Here is a 6,271-nt window from a genome sequence, read left to right on the forward strand (position 1 = left end):
AGTTATAGCATTTTTAAGAATAGAAAAAATACTGTTCATTAATTTGAGTTCGAGTTTCTGAACTCGAGTTGAAAGGGAAACTTGAACTCGAGTTTTAGTCATAAACTCGAGTTTGAACTCGAGTTTAAACTCGAGTTTAAACTTAAAAGAACATGAACTCGAATAAAGTTGTAACTCGAGTTGTCTTTTTTTGAGTTTTTCACTCAAAACAAGCCCTTAGTTAGAATTTAGTCGGTCTTCACTCCAACCATTAGCTAAATCGTTAGCTATATTTGAAGAAATTATTTCACACTAATTAAATATAACTAGTAAGAAGTAGCTGGCCATTTGATTGTTTGTATTATTTTATTCTTTTAAATCATAATAAATGTAAAAATTCTTTCTAAATTTAATAAAATTATTTATATTTTTAAACTCAATAAATATTTAAATAATATATTATACCTATTACTAAAGGAGGTCGGAAAGTTACTGTACTAAGTACAGTGAATTTCCAATTTTACCCTTGTTTCTTTCTGTTCAAGTCTTTTTCATACTGTATGTGTCCTTTTGAGTGGTTTTACCGTTTTATCCTTTGTTTGGTTTTTTCCCCTTTGTTTCTGTTTGGGTTTTTCGTCTTTTCCTTTGGTTTGTTCTTTTCCTCTCTCTTGCTATTTACTGAAACACGTGTGCCCTTTGTCTGGCTTCCTCCAGAAGCTTCTTCGTTTTTTCATTTCTGCCTTGATGCCTGCATTTCTCTTTCACCGAGGCTCTCATTCTTTGTTTTCTCTTCACAGATCCGCTTCATCTCCTGTATGGTTTCCTCTGCTTTATTGTGTTTTCCTTCTTAGTTTTTCCTCCATTTTATGTTTATGCTTCTTCCTTTTTTCCTTCGCGTAAGGTTTAGTGGCCTTCGTTTCAGTTTTTTTCCCTTCGTAAATGGGTTAGGTTTTTGGTGGGTTTCATTTTGGTTTTTTTTCCTTTTTTGCATGTTCTGTGCATTTTTCCCCCTTCTTCCTTTTTTTCCTTTGCGTAAGGTTTATACGAATCCTTTTTTAGGTTTTTTTTTTTTTTTTTTTTTTTTTTTTTTTTTTTTTCTTTTTTTTTTTCATTTTTTCCCGTAGGTTTGGCTTCGGTTTTTTTCCCCCTATGTTTCTGGGTTTCCCTGTGTTTTTCGTGGGGTTAATTTCAATTTTTCCCTCCGTAAATGGGTTAGGCTTTTCATAGGGTTCATTTTGCTTTTTGTTGCATGTTCGGTGCATTTTTTCCTCCTTCCCCTGTTCATTATGTTCGTAAGGTATGTGCGCATTAATTTTTATGTTGGATTTGTTTTGTAATTTTGTTTGCCGTTTTTCTTTTTTTAGATCGGGTGTTTTTTTTTTTTAAGATTTTTGGATTCGTTTTTTCCCCTGTGTATTTTTCCGTATGTGTTAGTGTTTTTGTAGATTTCGCTTCGTTTTCCTCCCCTTTTTTATTCGGTTTTTCTTTTTCATTTTCTCAGTTCTGTGCGTTCTTTTGCTTCGTTATGTTCTATGTTTTTAAGTTTTTTTTAGCCCTACTTTTCTAGATCTGTTAGTATTTTTATAGACTTAGGTTCGTTTTTTTCTTTAGTTTTTTATTCTCCTTTTTTTAGATCTGTTAATGTTTTTTTTCCCTCAGATTTGTTATTAAGGTTTATGCGATCAGATATCTGCATTTGGTTTTGTAGTTTTGTTCTTCGTTTATGTTTTCTTATACTTGATTTTGTTCTTTTTTTCTCTGGTTTTCGTCTTTCCAGATCTTTTGGTGTTTTTTTTCCCTCTTTCATTTTTCCCCTTTAGTTTCTAAAATTTTTAAATGTTCTTTTCTTCTCATATCTGTTAGGGTTTCTATACATTTAGCTTCATTTTTTATTATGATTTGGTTTTTTTTTTAAAACGTTTCCAGATTTGTTAGTATAGTTAGTTCCAGATGTTTTATTTGTTATTGTTATCTCTTAATTGTTTTTCCTTTAAATTAAGGTTCTATTTTTATTAATTATTAACTCTTTTCTCTGCAGGTTATATTAGTCGGGAATATTTAGACATTTGTTTTTTGTGCAAGGTAATTGTTTCTAACGAGATACTTTGTTTTGACTATCTGCAGGTTTTAAATTATAATTTGTATTCTATTTTTTGTTTCCAGAGATTTGTTAGTAATTTTAGTTCAAGATGTATTATTTGTTATTGTTATCCCTTAATTATTTCCCTTTTTTTAAAATTACGTTTTTATTTTTACTAATTATTAACCCTTTTTTTTGCAGGTTATGTTAGTCGGGAATATTTAGAAATTTGTTTTTAGTGCAGGGTAAGTATTTCTAATGAGATACGTTGTTTTGATTGTCTGCAGGTTACTCGCTCTATTCCACGGTACTTATCATGCAGTGTAACACCTGTTTATAGCAAATTATTACCTTTTGTTTGCAGTGTAATGGCGGTTCTGTTAAGTTTTGTTCCCAGTATTTACTACTGCCATATACTCAGATGTTTATTTTCTTCGTATAAATATATTGTACTCTCTTTCATGCTTATAGTCATTTGCTTTGCTCCTGCTTTCGTTGTGATATACTTATCGTCTACCTTCTCTGTCTTCTTCCTTTTCTTCAATTTTCATTAGAGACGTTTTTTCCCCTGTTCTATTCTCTCTGTTTTCAAGTGTTTTTAAATCTTCTGCATCAACTATATCCGCTTTCTTTATTCCTCTAAGGTATTTATTTCTTACTTTTTTACCTCATTTCCATATACATATCGTTTATCTTTTCTCTCTGCTTCCTTTTCTTTAATTTCCAATACTGAGTTCCTTTTGTTATCTCTGTTTTCAGGTGTTTTTCCTGTTTCTGCATCAACTCTATCTATTTTCGTTATTGTTCTAAGGTATTTATTCCTTACTTCTTCTAATTCATTTCTACTTCTCTATTATAAATCTGCTGGTCCCTGGTAGTGATGATGTTTTCCCTCTTTGTTGTTGCCGTGTACTGAGTAATTGTTGAAAGTGATTTAGCAAGTATTGCTGTTGCCCGGATTATTGAAGATTTATCTTCATATTATTTCGTTTAGGTTGTTTATGTTTTTTGAAAAATAAGAAAGTTTTTTACTTCTTACTTCCAAATATTTTGTTCCCCTTATTCTACTCTAAACCATTTCATTCTTCGACTGATTTTTTTTGTACGTTTTTTTTTTTTTTTTACTATCACAGCTATTAAAATTTGTTCCTATGTTATTTAGTGCAACTCTTTCAATAATCCAGCTGGTAGCCAATGATAATGTTGAATCATAATTCAGTTATCATATCATTTGTTTAAGGCATTTATGTTTTTTTAACAATAATCAAGTTTTTGCCTTCTTAGTTGGAGGTGTTTTATTTTCTTACCTCTGCTTTGAACCATTCCATGCTTTCACTAATTTTTCCTCTTAAGGTTTTCGTTTACTATATTTACTTTGGTGTTTATTATTTGGCAGGGAGTTATAATCATTTAACTATGTTTTAACTTTGGAAGTTTCTTATTTTCTACTTTTTTCCTTCTGTCCATTGTTTTTTATTATTTTGTTTTCTAATATACCTACTTCACTAATTCAGTTGGCAGCCAAATACAATGTTATATCATATTCCAGTTACTTTTGATACACATTGGTAGCAAAAAAAAGATGAAAACCTGAACCATTCCTTTTATATATTTTTTTATGTCATTGTCTTTTTGTTTCTTACTTGCAAACGTTTTATTTTGGTTATTTCACTTTAAATCTCCCGGGAACTAATACTATGTATTTACTACTCATTAATAGTAAATTAGCAAATGTTGGTTTTGTTCTGATTATTGAAGATTTATTTCTATATTAGTTGATTTGAGATGTTTATATGTTTTTTACAGTAACTAATTTCCTTGCTTCTTAGTTGCAGGTGTTTTATCTTTTTTTATTCCATTTTTAAATATGTCATTCTTCAACTGATTCTTTTCCTAAATGTTTTTCCCACTATATATATTCTGGTGTTTAGACTTGCTTGGCGTTGTATTATGTGGAGAAAAGGTTGTGAGGTCAAGTCTTTTCTTTTGTTGGAGCTCTGTTCCGTGTATGTTATGTTGTATTGTGTTATGTGGACTAATTTTACAGACATATGGTAGACATAAATTCCTTTCTGTTCTCTGCTATAAAAATTGTGTATGTCAACAAAGATATTCAGTATTCATCCTCCCATTCCATTTGAGAGTTTTTTTTAGTATTTGTAATAAATATTCAACTCCTGCCAACTAAATAGTATTAATGCTTTATTATTAAATTGAATGAAGTGTAAACCGTTTATGGGGAAAAAAAAATCACACTATATAAATAGAGGCATCTAGGAAACGAAATGCATTTGAGACAACATAGAACAAACAATGGCATTGCTTAAACTTCCAACTTCAAACATTAACTAATGGTCACCTAATGGTCACCGGACAAAACATTGTCTACAAGGCAAATCATTTTACGTAAAAGGCAGTAAATTTAAAAGAAAACAGTGCCCATTTTTATACGTGAATTTTCAAGGACAATATTTATTCTTAGTACATGTATAAGCGTAAACAATATGAAAATTAGCTATTACTATATAATTCCACTGAATGTTAAATGACATGGGTACTGAAATATTTTCATTATTGAATACAAATTTCAAATTTTAGTATCCTAGCTTATAACTAAAGAATTATTTTTTATGTGAGTTATTAGTTACAATTTTTGTATTTATTTCATTTCATTTTATTCTTTTTTTTTCATTATTAGTTAACAATTGTTAATAGTGTTTTAATTTTTAGTGTTATCCTGATTATTTGATATGTAATATTTACAGTTTCATTTATATACCATTTTTATGTAAATAATGTAAACAATGTAAACAGTATAATATTTATAGTTTTAGTTATATGTATTTTGTATATAAATAATTAAACACAATTTACATAATATGTAAATAATATATGTTACATATTGTTTATTTCAATTATAATACAAATGTATTATAAGTACTTTTTTTTATTTCCTGAATTTACATTCTTATTATACAATCCATTTATTATTTACAGATTTGTAATGTATTACATTTATTTGAAACAGATTTGTTGTTTCGTTGTACTGTTTACCGTCGAACACAACTTTGTCTGACTTTTGTGTACGGTTGATACTCCAGTTGTGCTTAACTCTCTCAAATAGAAACGTGCGTTTTGTAACGCCAGAGATAAGTTTTTAGTGTTTAATTTATACGTTATAATTATTCTAGATTTATTTAAAGTATATTTATTAACATATATAATACATTAACAAATTACTTTCTATTTAACTTACTGTATATATATTTAGGAAGGTGTTTAAAACTGTACATAAATTTCATATTGTTATTTTTAAATAAATATTTTATTTAATAATAAAACATTTATATAAGTTTTATAAAAATAAATTATTCTATTTATTAATATACTATATATTATTTATATCTTTTTTACAATATTGATTACAATATCTACTTATTAATGTAATTTTATTTTTTAATTATAAAATATTAATATTATTTATTTCGCTCCTTTATTATATTTTAAAAGTTAAAAAAATTGTAAATCTTCATTATTTATTTCCCTAATTATATCTTATAAATAATTTTATTTATGTTATCGTTTGTGTGGTTTATTAGTTTTACATTTTTATACATTCGAATATATGTTTAGATAAATATTTGTTAGTTATAGAACATAAACATGTTATAATGTTTATTACATTATAGTTTTAACATACATATTTATGTCAAAAATTTTAAAAAAATGACCTGCTGAAATGTTTCATCATAATTAAGCATAAAATACCTAAATATATATAGAAACAATAAATAACTATTCGGTAATAAAATTTTATTAATAATTATACAAATTAATAAAATTTTTATTCAAACATAATCTAATTGTGAATAATATATCATAATTAAAATTAAATATACTTTAACATATGATAAGCATTGTTATTTACAATTATAAAAAAAATAACAATATGAAACTAAATAATTATCTTTATAAATAATATACAAAACATTTTAACAAAACGGTTTTTTTTTTTTACTTATAATAGGTAAGATAAATAATTACGCTGCATTTAAAATTAAAATTTATAAAATGATAATTCAATGTTTAACATTTAGACTAATTTATATTTAATAGATATACAATTTATCATATAATAAATGTTTATGATATAATTTACAGATAATGAAAATGAAAAGAAAGCTCAATGAAATTTATCCTCATCAAAAGAAA

The sequence above is a fragment of the Morus notabilis genome, unplaced genomic scaffold (genome assembly GCF_000414095.1).
Source record: "Morus notabilis unplaced genomic scaffold, ASM41409v2 Scaffold248, whole genome shotgun sequence".
Classification (NCBI taxonomy): domain Eukaryota; kingdom Viridiplantae; phylum Streptophyta; class Magnoliopsida; order Rosales; family Moraceae; genus Morus; species Morus notabilis.